A 16,762-nucleotide genomic window follows, 5' to 3' on the forward strand; every position below is an offset into this window, starting at 1 on the left:
ATGAGTACAGTGGGACAATGACCCTTTTTCTGGATGAAAAACCCTTAGTGATGAGGTGGGCCACACAGGATTTCCTGACTGTTGCGGCACTGTGGTTACTGAAGTTGAAACCACTGTCCACCTGTGTCCCCAAGTCTCTTAGCACACGTTCGGTGTTTAGTGCACTGCCACCTATGTGGTAATTCACGGGTGCATGTTTTTCCCCAAAGGGGATAACTATACATTTCTTGGCATTGAGCTTCAGCCCATGGCTCTGGCACCAAGCATCTGTTTCTGTAAGGCTCTTTTGTAGAGTATCCGCATCATTTGGGGATTCAATAATGGCTCCCAGTTTGCAGTCGTCCGCGAAATTTGTTAGACGGAGTCCCTTAGTGCTGGCCTGTACTTCAGAGAAGTAGATGCCAAACAAGAGTGGTCCCAGGACTGAACCCTGAGGTACTCCACTTGTCTGGAGCTGGATTTGGAGTCATCTACTTTTACAGTGCGAGTTCTGTCAGTAAGCCAGTTGGCAACCCATCGAGATATTTAGGGATTAATGCCCAGGTTAGTAAGTTTATCTATGATTCCAGAGTGGGGGATGGTGTTAAAGGCCTTGGCGAAGTCCAGATAGGCTGTGCGGACTGCCTTACCCTCATCTACGGCTCTGGACACAGATTCGAAGAAGTGAATCAGGTTCAGGAGACAAGATCGGCCCTTCACGAACCCAAACTGGGTGGGGTCCAGTGTTTGAAGGTTGCCAATATCTTTATTTATAAAGTTCCATGGCCTTGCAAATCAGGCTCAGACTGATGGAGCGGTATAGATATATACATACATCCAAGATGCACCTCAATTTCTCCAGCCCTAGAGTACGCTCAGGAGCTGTTCCTCCCCTGTTAGGCAAAATATCTAGATCATACTTGCCATGACTTCATCGGAGCCTGACACTTTCTCAGACTTAATTCTCCATATTGCACTTCGTAACTCTAGGGTCGGTTCAGCTTTTTCAGTATAGGTTGTACATGTCACAGTACAGCTTCTGTGGTGTCTTCATTCAAAGTTTCCTGAGGTACTCATTCCATCAGCTTTGATGTCTTTTGGACTGGTGAGCAGACTATTACTGGTGCCCCTTGTTAACAACTGCTGGCTACTTTCTTTACCTTTCTGTTATTGCCCAGCAAATTGAGAAGAGTTTGTCAGCCATCTGCCAAATTATTCTACTGAAGCTGGTAGAAGTTCTCTAATGCCTTTTTTTTTGCCTCTGCAACTGCAACTGCTCTGATAACTTTTGTTAGACAAACGGTGCTCATTTTCAGTCTGGTCCATCTCTCTCCCACTCCCACCACTTTATTTTCACAACAATGCTAAATGACTGCATTCCACCACCATGCTAAATGACTGCATTCCACCACCAGCTTGAAGTACCTTATTTCTATTACGGGCTTAATGACAGTTCTGTTCTATCATGTTCACACGTGCTGTTTTGAAACACTGCCACTCTTTGGCTTCAACTATTTCCACTTCTTGGTGTGCTACTGCCAGGATTATTTCTTTGAACGTCTGTGCTTTCAGTTCAATCAACATCTATCCTTTCAGCCTAGTAACGGGCCTTCAAATCTTCACTGACCACCGCTTGCAGCCGACTATAACCATTAGTAGTTTTGCAATGATGGATAACCATTTCATTGGGATAGAATAGTTTTGGCCACCACTAAGCCATCTGTGACAAAGAATCTAGATTGGCTTCTCTTTCCTATTGCGCCAATAATCTGGATCAATAATCCTCCTATCCAGTTGTTTGCCCAGATGTTAGCAGTCAGGCCACCTAACAAAATTTATTTATTTTATTTATTTCCAGTTTGATTACCGGGGAAGTCCACTAGGCCAGAACGTGCCCATTTTCAGTGGAGGCCCGGGGAGAAAAGCTCCAAAAGCAATGCAAATACAATCTAAGTTGCATAGTGTTGAAGGTAAAAAAAATACATGTGTAATTACATTCATACAGTTAGTAAAAAGCAAATGCACACAGTATACCTCAAAATCATTAAGGAAGGAAAATTAACTCATTTTGTCCCACTTTATCAATACAGCTCTGAACCTGCTGCACTACTGTTCCCACGAGAGGAGAAAATATACTAGATCTCATTATCACAAACATGGGGACAAAATGCTCCACACCGGAAGTATATCCCTCATTGGTGAGATATGATCATAAACTAATCTCACTGGAAATCCACATCCCGCCCCCACCCCAAACAAAAAAGATCACAGTGAAGAACTTCTCTAAAGCAAACTTCACACTACTCAAGACTGGTGTGGTATCCTTCAAGGCCCCTGAGCCAGTGGAAACCAAAACCCAAGCTGCGGAAGCCCTTACAAATGCCTTCTATGAACACCTCCAGGACTGCATGGATCAGGCAATCCCAAATAAAACCAAGACTCTTTCCACAAAGGGCAAACGTCCAGTCTGGTGGACCCCAGCCATAAACAAACTTTACAATAAGAGGAGAAAAGCTATTACATGATCAAACAAAATCCATAAAAGGGAAGTCACCCCTGATCATTATTAGTAAAAAAATACGAGCGCTCATAAAATCAACTAAGGCCAATTTTGAGAGAAAAATTGCCATGGATTCAAAGGACAATCATAAGGCCTTTTTCAGCTATGTTAGGAACCTGGGTGGAAACTCCCAGATATGCTCAGAATTAGTCCAAAATGACACAAAAATCACTGAACCCACAGACATTGCCAACATACTGGCAGACAGGTTCAGTGCAAACTTCACCCCCCTCTCCCCCCCTAAAGGAGAGAACTATCCCAGCCAGTGTAGCCTCCCAGACATCTCAAATGCGCAGGTGAAAGCTGCTCTCTCTAAAGCTAAAAACACAGCATCAATGGGACCAGATGGTGTCCCCGGCTGTGTGCTACACGAGCTAAATGAGGAATTAAACCCACATAAGGCAGCTGTTTAATCTCAGCCTTACCACAGGATACGTGCCCAAGGAGTGGCGTACGGCAACTGTGGTCCCACTCCACAAAGGCGGTGCCTCTACGGACCCTGGTAATTACCGCCCCATAAGCTTAACAAGTCTAGTCTGCAAAGCTATGGAGAGCATCATAATGGAGCTCATAAACAAAGATATAGGGGACTTGCAGACATTGGACCCGACCCAGTTTGGCTTCGTCAAGGGCAGATCATGCCTTTTGAACTTGGTCGACTTCTTCGAAACAGTCACCAAGGCCATTGATGAGGGAAAGGCAGTCCATACAGCCTACCTTGACCTTGCAAAGACTTGACACAATACCCCACTCGGGTATTGTAGAAAAACTTACCAGCTTAAATGTAAACCCATATGTCACAAGATGGGTTGCAAATTGGCTTAAGGACAGAACCCACAGGGTTAGAGTTGCTGGCGCTATGTCAGACTGCAAGCCGGTCACAAGTGGTGTCCCACAGGGCTCGGTCCTTGGCCCCCTATTGTTCGGCATCTACTTCTCAGAAGTACAGGCCAACATGGGAGGACTTTGGCTGACAAAGTTTGCAGACTACTGCAAACTGGGCGCCACAGTGGAAAGTGCATCGGACACGGATATCCTTCAGAAGGGACTCACGGAAACAGATAGCTGGTGCCAGAGCCATGGCATGAAGTTAAATGCTAAAAAATGTATAGTCATACCCTTCGGGAAAAACAAGGTAACCCCAAGCTACCATATAGGTGGCAATCGACTAAGCACAGAAGAGGTTATCAGGGACCTAGGGACCTGGGGACCCAGGTTGACAGTGGCCTTTCTTTTGACACTCACGTTGCTAAAGTGGTTAGAAAGACCTTCTACATTGCCCACCTGATCATGAAGGGATTCACATCCAGATCAAGTGAGGTCATTGTTCCCCTGTACTCTTCACTTATCAGACCAATGATAGAGTACAATGCCCCATTTGGGATGCATCTCGCCCGACATCTACAGCAATTGGAGAGACTCCAAAAGTTCCTCACCAAAAGGATAAAGGGACTCCAAAATCTGTCATATGCTGTCAGATTGAAGAAACTCCAGCTCTATTCAGTCGCATACAGTCTGCTCAGAGGTGACATGTCCAACCCGGAATTAATGGACATGCTCCACCTCAAAAAATCCAAATCCACCAAAACCACTAGAGCAAGCGACTTGAACCTTAGCACGGATATAAATAGGACGTGCTGGAGGGATAGATTTATCACTCAGAGACTCCCTATGCTGCGGAATAAAATCTCGGTCCATGTGAGGCAGAGCACCTCGCTGGCTCTGTTCAAGAGAAATCTTGACCTGTGGATGGGAGATCGTAGGTTTACCCCGGGAATCATCTCTGTGTCACTGCTGGACAGAGGCACAACAAACTAATGGGCACAGTATTTTTTCATATAAGGGGTGGCGTAAGCCACAAAAATTTGGGCTAGGCTTATAAATGCCTTAGGGCAGATAGCCTAGTATAAACCTATGAACCTACTGTGGAACAAATGCTGAGATATTCAAGTCTTCTCTAGCTCTACACTGGAATCTCATGCTAGTCTGTCACAGATTCTGAAAAGACCTCACTGCTTTCAAAAATTTCTCATCACAACTCAAACAAGATTTGGTTCATCATCTTCCCGAGAAGATGACTATGGATCCCAGGCCAGGATACTTCACAAATATGCATTTTCTACCTCGTCTCCTGGATACATAGTGCATCCAGTCTCTGTTCCATCATGTCATCCATTTCCAAGAAGTCCCATCAGGGAACCCCCCCCCCCCAACATCAGCCACGACAGCATACTTCAAAGAATGAATCTGTAGTAGTCTTTCAGGACTCCATAATAAGAGAGCCACCCACAAATGTAGGAAGAATGAAAGAAAAATGAATCGTGCAGTTGCATCTCAAAACATCTAATCACAGTGAACAACTCCAACAGAGCAACCTTTGTGATACTCTGGTTGCACAGCCCTCTTAGGGTAGAGTCCAAAGCACTAAGTCAGAAGGACTGAAAAGGGTCTGGGTACCAGCCCAAAACTAAAATTCATTTGACAAAAGCTAAAAGGTTCTCTCCAAATGAGGGCTACTCCACTCTAAATAGGCCAGTGCGAAAGATAGCACAAGTGCCTACCATGAAAACTAAGGTCCCAAAGAAATCATCTCCCAACCAGGGTCTCAGCAGATAAAAGAACCTTCAAAGACAATCTTGCAGTTTATGACATGTCAGGACCTCTAGTAACCCACCGTAAAGACTTAAGGTAATTACCACAGCGTCACTAAATCCAAATCAAAACAGTAAGATTAAAAAATATTGTTTAACACTTAATACCTTTACTGAATTATCACTTGTAACAGAAATTTACACTTATACAAAAATAAACTGCATTAACAAATGAACATTAAACATTATACTTTCACATATATTCATAGGAAGTTACTAGGCTATTGGCCCCCGAGGCCCTTACAAGCCTAGCCAAGATTTTAGCCCATGTTCCAAAAAGCAAGCACCCTATGCCACTGTCCACAGCAGGGAACCAGGTGGAATCCCAGGGGTGTATTTTCCGTTCACCATGCAGTTATCCAGGCTGCACTTAAAGGTTTAATGAGCTACTCTGCTTTACGTGGAGAGGGAGTCTATTCAACAAAAGGGGGAGTCTCTGGGACACAAGTCTGTCCTGCCAACAAGTCCTATGGATATCACAGACCAGGTTGAGGTCGCTCGTGCAGGTTACTTGAGTGGACCTTGACTTGCGGATATGCAGCAGTCCAATCAGGGCAGGGTCTGAAATTACTCTGTATGCCAATCAGAGGTCACCTCCGAGGAGCCTGTAGGAGACAGTACAGGGGACAGGGCTTTTAGCCTGTGTAGGGTAGTCGAGGCCCTGGATTCTCTGGGTGAACCTCTGTGGTCTCTCCAGCTGTTGGATGTGCTTTGTGTGGTACATGCTGAAAAGGGCATTGTACTCCATAGCGGGTCTTACAGGGATGTTATGACCACCTTGTCCCTGGATGAGATACCCTTATTAATGAGGTGGGCCATGTAGACAGCTTTCCATACAATGCAGGCAATATTGCAATGTCAGTTTACTATCAACCTGGGTGCCCACGTCCCTCACGACCGATTGCGTGCTTAGTACCTCATCAATTTGAGAATATGTGGGGATGTCACTCTCCCTAAAAGAGATTATGCATTTTTTGGCATTCTGTCTGTGGCTCTGTTTCTGGCACCAGTCATTTGTTTGGGTGACAGCCTCTTGGAGATGTCAACATCATTAGGGGAATTTATGACAACACCCAGCTTGCAGTCATCTGCAAACTTGGTCAGCCATAGTCCTCTAGATTTGGCCTGCACCTCTGAGAAGTACATCTCAAACAGCAGAGGCCCCAAGACCGATCCCTGGGTAAACTGCTTGTTACAGGACTACTACTTGAGGTGGCTTCCCCTATTTTGACTAGGTGGGTTCTATCAGTGAGCCAGTTTGCTACCCATCTGTTAACATATGGATTGATGCCTAGTCAAGACAGTTTATTATACTCTAGTGGGGAATATCGAAGGCTTTAGCCAGGTCAAGGTAGGCAGTGTGCAGTGTTCCCCTCATCTACAGCCTTGGTGACTGTCTCAAAGTAGTCAACCAAATTTAACTGGCATGACCGCCCCTTGACAAAACCAAAATGTGTGGGATCAAGTGTTTGGAGGTTGCTAATGTCCTGGTTAAGGAGGTCCATGATAATCCACTCCATGGCCTTGCAGATTTGGCTAGTTAGGCTGATGGGTCTATACTTTCCTGGACTAGTGGACGCTCCACCTTTGTGCAAAGGGAGGAAAGTAGCTGTCTTCCACTCAGCTGGGATGAAGCCAGTACTCAGGCTCTGGTTAAATAGAATGTCTAATGGCGCTGAAAGTTCCTACACGAGTTCATACAGGATGCAGCCTGGAATGTTATCAGGTCTCATGGAGGCTGTATTTTTTTTTTGCCTTTGAGAGGGCAGTGATGACTTGTTCTCTAGAGATAATGGGAGGGGGGCAGGTACTGGGGATGTCCTGTTTTACAGATGGGGGGGAACAGAGGAGTGAAGTTTTCACTGAACTTGTCTGCCAGCAGGTTGGCTATATCAACAGCATTTGTGTACTTGGTGTCCTTGGCCACCAGTTCTGAGCAGATCTGGGTGCTTCCCTTGAGACTGTGGACATATACGAAGGCGGCCTTAGGAATGTCTTTAGTAGATGTGGACAGTTTGAACTTGAAGTTTGCTTCGGAGGATTTCACTAGTGCTCTTATTTGCTTGCACAGGCAAAGGAGAGATTGCTTCCAATTAGGCACCTGCTCCTTCTTGGTCCTAGACAGCATTTCTTTTCCTTTTATTATACAATTCATTTATTATACATGTCCACCAGACAGGTTTACTATTCCATGAGGAGGACGATTTAATCCCGTCTGGTATTCCTGTTTCCATGCAGCTATATAAACGCTCATATTGTATTCTGGTAAAGGTTTGAACATATTTGCCAGTTCCTAGGGAGGGGGAGGGTCTGTGAAGCTGTTTATACCTTCCCTCAGAAGTTTGCAATCAGCTCTGAAGAAGTTTTTTGGTTTGACCCTAGCTGGGGGGGGGGGGGGTCAATAGAGATGGTGACAAGTGACTACTCTGTGATCGGATCTTACAAGGGATGAGGGCACTGTACAGATGCTGCAGTAGTTACTCATGTTGGTTAATACCAAGTCCAAGATATTTTCACCTCTTGTGGGGGTGTCAAACAAATGGTCTAAGGCATTTGCATTGACAAAATAGTACAGTTGTGTACACTTACCATAAATGTAGATGTTAGTGTGTATTTTTGTTGCAGTCCTTACATTTGGGGTATCCACTTGCAGGTTGCCCTCAGTCGGCCTGATTAACAAAGTCTTGGGTCCTGGTCAGTTGCTGTCCCTTCTTCCATGATGTCATGGTCGTCGGGGGTATAAAACATGCAGCCGACACCATTACATCAGTTTTTCTTCCTACTGATGTCATGTGCCCCCCAAATGGGGAGCAATTAAACATAAAAGTACAATGATATACCGCCAACAAAAAAGCAAATACACCAAAAAGGCTTTTAAGCAGAGTAAAAAAAAAAAGTAGAGGTATAGCCAATTAGGGGGCTGGAGGGAGGGTAACCAGGACTGCAACAGTGAATACACTCTAACATCTACATTTATGTTAAGTGTACACAACTGTACTATGTTCTTCGTGTTTCACTGATGCAGTCATTACATTTGGGTAGATTCCCAAAGCTATGGTTGGGAGGAAGAATTTAGATAGCAATAGGACCAGCTAAAAGGCCATGCAAGACTGCAGTGGCAAAGCCAGCTCTGGATTTAGAGAAAATTGGCAAATGATAATGCTTGGTGAAAGTATATAAATAACTCCAGGTAGCAGCTTCTAGAATGCCCCTGGTAAGGATGCCTCTGAGAAAGGCTACAGATGTAGATGCAGCCCTGGTGGAGTGAGGTCTGATCCCCTGGGGATAGGTTTTCCATGGTGCTTATAGCAGAAATTAATGCAATGACCTATCCATTTAGAAATGGTTTGCTTTGAAATAGCCTTCCCCTCTGGCCCTGCAGCAAATGCCACCAGCAGCTGTTCAGACTTCCTTTGAGGTTTAGTCCTGTCCAGGTAGAATCTAAGTTGTCTGTGCAAATCTAAGGAATGCAGTATCCGTTCCCCTTTGTTCTGTGGACTGGGAAAGAAGGTTGGCAAATGAATGGACTGATTAAGAGCCACACTGGATATCACCTTGGGCATGAAGGATGGATTGGTTCTGAGTGACGCCCTGTCCGCATGAAAGAAAAAAGGCTCCACTGCCATAAGAGCCTGTAATTCAGATACCATTCTAGCTGAAGTGATTGCTAAAAGGAAAGCTGTTTTCCCAAGAAAGAAATTAAGTCTGCAGTAGCAGCTGGCTCGAAAGGAGGAAGAGTGAGTTTCTCCAAAACAAAGTTAAGGTCCCAGGCTGGGGGTGGAGCTCTCCTGGGTGGTCTCAGATTTTTGGCCCCTCTGAAGAACTGTTTCAGCAGTGGATGAGAGAAGAAGGGAGGTTCTGTGTTATAATGAGCTGAAATGGCTGAGGCGTGGATTTTAATGGAGGGGAAAAGACAGGCCCTTGTGAAGCATCTCAGTTAAGTATTGTAAAATCTGAGGTAAAATTGGGCACTGCCGTGCTCATCTCTTGAGAATGGTTGCAGGCACAGAATATTTTCCATTTTTCAGCATAAGATTATGTACTACTAGGCCTCCTTGCCTTTAAAAGGATATCCATCACAGGTTTACTGATGGATGGTAAAGGAGAGATTATGTAATTAGCCAGGCTGCAAGGTTCAGTGTTAGAAGCTGAGTGTGCAGAATCTGGTTCTCCTGCTGAGACAACAGGGAAGGAGTCTTGAGGCAGGTGCCATGGGGAAAACAATGACACTGTGCAGGAGGGGGTACCAGTGTTGGCATGGCCAGTCGGGAGCAATCAAAATCATCCTTGGTTTGTCCCGTTTTTAGTAGTACTTTGGAGAGCAGAGGCGGGGGGGGGGGGGGGGAGGCATAGACCGATAGGATTTTCCAGCTGAAGGACAGAGTATCCACTTTCCAGGCTTGTTTGTGGGGAGTCCTTGTGCAAAATTTGTCCAATTGGTAGTTCTGGGGAAGAGGCAAACAGGTCTATATCTGGGCTCCACCATTTACTTGTCAACATGTTGAAAATCCTTGGCTCCAGTTTCCACTCGTGTGGGTCCATGAGGTTTCTGCTTAGTCTGCCAGTGTATTTAATTTTCCTGGCAGGAATTGAGCTTGTAGGTGCACTTGGTAGCTCAAGGCTGTGTTCCACAATGCCGTGGCTAGTCTGCAGAGGGGGTAAGAATGTGTACCCCCCTGCTTGTTTATGTACCACATTATAGTGGTGTTGTCCATCTTTACCCAAGATGTCCTGGAAGAATGGTATCCTTGAAGGCTGTCAGAACATTCTGTACAGCTAATATATCTTTTTGATTTGATATGCAGTTGAATTTGACTTGGGTTCCTTTTGCCCTGAATGCACTTCCCTGCCAGGTGAGCCCCCCCCCCATGCATAGTCTGATGCGTCTGTTAGGGTTTGGGCAGCAGGGGAAGGTGGGAAATGTAGTTCCTTGTTTTGGTGTCAGGCCTCGCCCACCAAACAAATTCTAAGCGTAGGCAAGGTATGATAAGAATCACTGCTTCTAGATCCTGAGAATGTTGACACCATAGGCTTTTTAGATACCACTGTAGTTTCCTCATATGCAGTCTTGCATATGAAATTAGAAGAATGCAGGAGGCCATGAACCCCAAGGCTTGCAGAATTTGACTTGCAGATAGCAGGGCTTTTGTGGCCACTTGTTTGAAGTAGGTTGTCAAATGAATTTGTTTCTCTGGCGAGAGGTAAGCCATCTGGGAAGCTGTATTCAAGCTTGCTCCCAGGAATATAATTTGTTGACAGGGTACCAGGTGCGATTTTGTTTAGTTTATGGTGTACCCCAGACAAATTAGCACACTTTGTACAAAGGCCAGATGATTCAAAAGTATGTCATGGTTTTCTGCCTGAATTAGACAATCGTCCAGGTATGGGTATATTTGAATATTTCTTTGCCTGCAAAATGCAATAAATGGAGCTAGGCACTTTGTGAATACCCTGGGCGCAGTAGATAAGCCAAAGGGCAGTGCAGAAATCTAGTGTTGCCAACCAGGCATCCTTGCCTAGCATAGTAACTGGTGAAGAGTCAGCATCTTGAATTTTGGAATCTCCAAATACGTGTTTAGAGTAGACAGGTCCAGGATAGGATGCCATGAATTGTCTTTTCTGGGTACCAGGAAAAGTCTCTAGTAAAAACCTTGTCCCTTTTCCTCTTCTGGCACCAACTGAATAGCCCCCCCATGTGTGGGAGAAAGCACTTGTTTTGGGGTATCTGCCCACTGATTTGGGGGTAGGTCTGGCCACCCGTTTGGTGTTGGCAACGTGTGGAAGTGAAATATGTATCCTTGGGACACTATATTTAAAACCCATTTGTCCTGGGTAATGAGTTCCCAGTTCTTTGCATGAAGAGCAATCTTTCCCCCCAAAGCGGCAGTCCGTTGATAAGTGCTTGGAAATTTTAAAAGAAAGTCAGAGACAGTTTACCATAAGGGGGAGTCTTATTACTCCCAGATTTGGAAGTGGAGGCCCCCCACTGCTTAGTCCTGTGTGTTCCCTGGGACTGAAACCGGTTTTTTTTTTTTTTGCTGTGTCTGGGTTTGGCTTGAGAAGACCTGGAAGGTGCTGGAAAGGACCAACTCTTAGAGGGCCAGTGCCTACTGAATCTAGGAGGCTGAACTTGTAAGAAATCTTTTTAACAGTTTGCATAGATTTAGCTTTATCTTCCATCTTTTTAAGAAATTCCTCAGCCTTGTTGCCAAACAGGCAGTCCTGATTTAAGGGAGCATCCAACAAATTTAGCTTTAACATGATCAGGCAAAGATTGCACCTTTAGCAAAGCATGCCTTCTGTGCACACACCCAGTAACAGCAGCCCTGCAAGAGGCCTCTAATGAATCAAAACCACATTGCAAAGTATGCTTTCCAACTTGTTCAACAGAATGCATTAAATACTATAATTCTTTATTTTCCACACAGTCAGGAATCAGCATCATTTTCTGTTTAAGCAATCCAACAACATGTTGCTGATACTTTAACGTATGAAACTGGCAGTTTAAAGCCCTAATGTCAAAGGTTGTAGAAGTGTAAACCTTCTAACATCTATCCAGCGCCCTGGAGTCTCTATCAGAAGCGGTAGGATTTTTAGCAGTAGAAGCCTTAACGCCCTTGGGCCCCTGTGAAATAGCCTCTGGATCCACAACAGGATTTTTAATGCGACTCAGGGACGCTGCAGTATCTGTCAGGTCTTCTGGAAGCAGAAGGCAAGGAATCAGGGGCCAAACTAGATTTTGAAAAAGCATTACCAACAATGTCTAGTACAGTAGGGTATAGCTAAAGGCCTATGCTGAGGTAGGAATAAGAAATCCCTAAGCCTCTTTTTTGAATCCGAAAAATCCTGGCTTTCCCAGTGGAAATGCTCCCTTAGAGTATATAAGGTTTCCCCAAAAGAAAAATCCTCTGGAGGGGGAAGTACAGGGAATGGAATTCTCTGCATCAGAATCCTCATAAGTAGATAAGGGCAAATCCAGATCAGAAGAGAGAGAATCCTGGTCAGAAGATTCAAATCCAGGGCCTCAACAAACTACCCTACACAGGCTAAAAGCCCTGCCCCTGTACTGTCTCCTACAGGCTCCTCAGAGGTGACCTCTGTGTGGTATACAGAGCAATTTCAGACCCTGCCCTGATCAGACTGCTGCATATCCGCAAGTCAAGGTCCACTCAAGTAACCTGCACGAGCGGACCTCAACCTGGTCTGTGATATCCATAGGACTTGTTGGCAGGACAGACTTGTGCCCAGAGACTCCCCCTTTTGTGGAATACACTCCCTCTCCACTTAAAGTAGAGTAGCTCATTAAACCTTTAAGTGCAGCCTGGATAACTGCATGGTGAACAGAAAATACACCCCTGGGATTCCCCCTGGGTCCCTGCTGTGGACAGTGGCATAGGGTGCTTAATTTTTGGAACATGGGCTAAATTCTTGACTAGGCTTAAGGGCCTTGGGGGCCAATAGCCTAGTAACTTCCTATGAATATATGTGAAAGTATAATGTTTAATGTTCATTTGTTAATTCAGTTTATTTTTGTATAAATGTAAATTTGTCTATGTCACAAGTGATAATTCAGTAAACGTATTAAGTGTTAAAATATAGTTTTTAATCTTACTGTTCCGATTTGGATTTAGTGACACTGTGGCAATTACCTTCGGTCTTTACAGTGAGTTACTAGAGGTCCTGATCTATCATAAACTGCAAGAGTGTCTTTGAAGGTTCTTTTATCTACTGAGACCTGGTTTTGAGTTCACTTCCTTGGGACCTTAGTTTTCATGGTAGGCACTTGTACTATCTTTCAAACTGGCCTATTTAGAGTGGAGCAGCCCGTTTTTGAAGAGAACCTTTTAGCTTTTGTCAAATGAATTTTAGTTTTGGACTGGTACCCAGACCCTTTTCAGACCTTCTGACTTAGTGCTTTGGACTCTACACTAAGAGGGCTGTGCAACCAGAGTATCACAAAGGTTGCTCTGTTTGAGTTGTTTACTGTGATTAGATGTTTTGAGATGCAACTGCACAATTCATTTTTCTTTCATTCTTTCTACATTGTTGGGTGGCTCTTTTATTATGGAGTCCTGAAAGACTACTACAGACTCATTCTTTGAAGAATGCTGTAGTGGCTGATGTTGGGGGCATTGATTTTATAGGTTCCCTGATGGGACTTTTCTTGGAAATGGATGACATGATGGAATGGAGACTGAATGCACTATGTATCCAGGAAACCGGGTAGAAAATGCATATCTGTGAAGTATCCTGGCCTGGGATCCATAGTCATCTTCTCGGGAAGATGATGAACCAAATCTTGTTTGAGTTGTGGCGAGAAATTTTTGAAGGCAGTGAGGTCTTTTCAGAATCTGTGACAGACTAGTGTGAGATTCCAGTGTAGAGCTAGAGAAGACTTTAATATCTCAGCATTTGTTCCACAGTAGGGCAGCAGGTTCAGAGCTGTATTGATAAAGTGGGACAAAATGAGTTAATTTTGTTAGGTGGCCTGACTGCTAACATCTGGGCAAACAACTGGATAGGAGGATTATTGATCCAGATTATTGGCGCAATAGGAAAGAGAAGCCAATCTAGATTCTGCGTCACAGATGGCTTAGTGGTGGCCAAACTATTCTATCCCAATGAAATGGTTATCCATCATTGCAAAACTACTAATGGCTATAGTCAGCTGCAAGCAGTGGTCAGTAAAGATTTGAAGGTCCGAGACCAGGATGAAAGGATAGATGTTGATTGAACTGAAAGCACAGAAGTTCAAAGAAATAATCCTGGCAGTAGCAGCCCAAGAAGTGGAAATAGTCGGAGCCAAAAAGAGTGGCAGTGTTCAAAACAGCATGTGTGAAAGTACAGTTGTGTACACTTACCATAAATGTAGATGTTAGAGTGTCTTCACTGTTGCAGTCATGACTGTAGGGTTCTCCCCTGCCGGCAGGCAGTCCTCGGTCGGCCAGAATCCCAAAGTCTGGGTCCGGCGTCGGCTGTTCAGCCATGCTTCCTGACGTCAGAGCACCAGGAGTACAAAGCTGATAGCCGACGCCATGTTCTCCAGTTTTTCTTGCCCCAGATGTCAGAAGTTCCAAAATGAGTAAGGTCCCATACCCTTTGCAAATGCACCTCAGAAGAAGGGTGAAAAAGGGAACCACACAAAAGAAAAAATAAGAGGGGACAGGAGGGAGGGAAACCCAGACTGCAACAGTGAAGACACTCGAACATCTACATTTATGGTCAGTGTACACAACTGTACTATGTTCATCGTGTTTCACTGTTGCAGTCATGACTGTAGGGTAGAATCCCAAAGCAGAAGGAAAGGGAGGTGGTCATAAAGTAGAGGGGGCGGCTATAAGACCCTGCAAGACTGCAGAAGCAAAGCCTGCCCTAGACTTAGAGTAGAGAGGTAGATTGTAGTGCTTGGAAAAAGTATGCACTGAATTCCAAGTTGCAGCTTCCAAAATGTCTTTGGTAGGAACTCCCCTGAGGAAGGCAGCTGAAGAGGCAGCAGCTCTGGTAGAGTGAGTCCTTATACTCCCTGGGATTTGCTTTCCATGGTGTGAATAGCAAAATATGATTCCATGAGCAATCCATTTAGAAATTGTCTGTTTTGAAATGGCTTTACCTTGGGAACTCAAAATCCTTCTCCCTTGACAAACAGTCCTTCCAAATTAGAAGCCACAATAACTCAACCATAGAAATTGTTCCCTATGCCAAACTCCTTGGGGTCACCATGGATGAAAACCTAAAATTTGACACACATATTCATCTCAACATCAAGAAAACATCAAAAATTAGGCCTGTTATATAGAAACATCCACTATCTCTCTCCTTCTACTCAAACCCTCGCCACTACCTATCTTCTTCCATCACTATTTATATGGAGCCCTTCTATTAACCTACTTATCTGCCTCCATCTCCTCAAAAATGGAGAGTTATAAAATTTCAAAATTCGCCATCAAAGCCAAACACTTCTCCCACCATTGTTCTGCACTCCGCTCACTAAACTAGCTAGAGCTTCCCAACCTTCTAGACTACCACCAACTTACCACTGCCCACAGGCTATTATTTAACCCCTCTAAATGTCCTGCGCTATCCAACATCTTACAACCATACACCCCTAACAGGCCACTTAGATCTGCTCACCTAAACCTACTCACTGTCCATAAAGCAAAGCGACCTGCCGGGCAGTACCTCCTATCTTTTTCCTTAGCCAAAAAGTGGAACTCTCTCTCTCCTTTACGAATGACAGAAAATTCTAACAACTTCAAAACTCTACTCCATTCCTACTTGTTCTCTAGGTGGAAGTGCAACTGCACTTTTCCCACCTAGACTTTTCTCCACACACACTAACTCTATTTCTATACTAATTCCTACTACCATCAGCTTTGTTCCTGGATTTACTTTCTGTCTACTGTTGTCGTGTATATATGTATGTATTGTAAATAGTTTGCTCTCCCTTTATTCTCCTCCCCAACATTTATGCTTGTTCTACTACTCTGCCATAACAATGACTCAGACTATGTAACCTGTGCAACCAACCAAGTCAATATACGACTCGTATGTCAATATACGACTCGTATGTCAATATACAACTCATATGTTTATGTAAATACTATACCTCTTAATGTCTCTGATTCACAATCTACCAGTATTCTTATCACTTAGCTGACTGTTGCATCTACATGTATCTGTATCTTTGAACTGAATTTAATTTTATCTTTTGTTTTATCTTTGATATTACTATGTAATGTGGAGCTTTTCTCCCCGGGCCTCCACTGAAAAGGGACTCCTGAGCCCAGTGGACCTCCCCGGTCAAACGGAAATAAATAAATAAATACACTTGAAGCATAAGAAACAAACAATTGCTCTGATTTCCTGATGTCCTTGGTTCTGTCCAGGTAAAAACGTAGTTGTCTGTGCACATCCAAGGAATGTAAGATCCTTTCCCCTTTATTTTGAGGAGTGGGAAAAAAGTTGGCAAGTGAATAGTTTGATTTAAAGCCACTTTGGAAACCACCTTAGGCATTAAAGTAGGATTAGTCCTAAAAGACACCCTGTCTTGATGAAAAATACTATAAGGTTCCACAGCCATAAGAGCTTGCAACTCTGAAACCCTCCTGGCAGAGGTCAGAGCTAACAGGATGGCTGTCTTCCAAGATAAAAACTTGATGTCAGATGAGGCAGCAGGCTCAAAAGGAGGTAAGGTGAGCTTTTCCAAAACATAGTTGAGATCCCAAGCAGGAATGGGAGGAGATCTAGGGGGCCTTAAGTTCTTGGCTCCTCTGAGAAATTGTCTTATGAGCTGGTGGGAAAAGATCGGAGGGTCTGTATTATAATGAGCAGAAATAGCAGAGGCGTGTATCTTTATGGAAGAGAAAGAGAGACCCTTATTTAAGAGGTCTGACAGGTAAAGTAAAATCTGAGGAATGTTAGGAATAAGAGGATCAGAATCCTGAGCCTGCATCCAGGAACAAAATCTTTTCCATTTTCCTGCATAAGATTTTCTAGTGCTAGGACGTCTGGCTTCTAAAATGACATCCATAACCTGCTTGGGTAGGAGAGAATGAATCCAAGGTCCTGGATT

The sequence above is a fragment of the Protopterus annectens genome, chromosome 13.part0 (genome assembly GCF_019279795.1).
Source record: "Protopterus annectens isolate FY-2018-M chromosome 13.part0, PAN1.0, whole genome shotgun sequence".
NCBI lineage: Eukaryota > Metazoa > Chordata > Ceratodontiformes > Protopteridae > Protopterus > Protopterus annectens.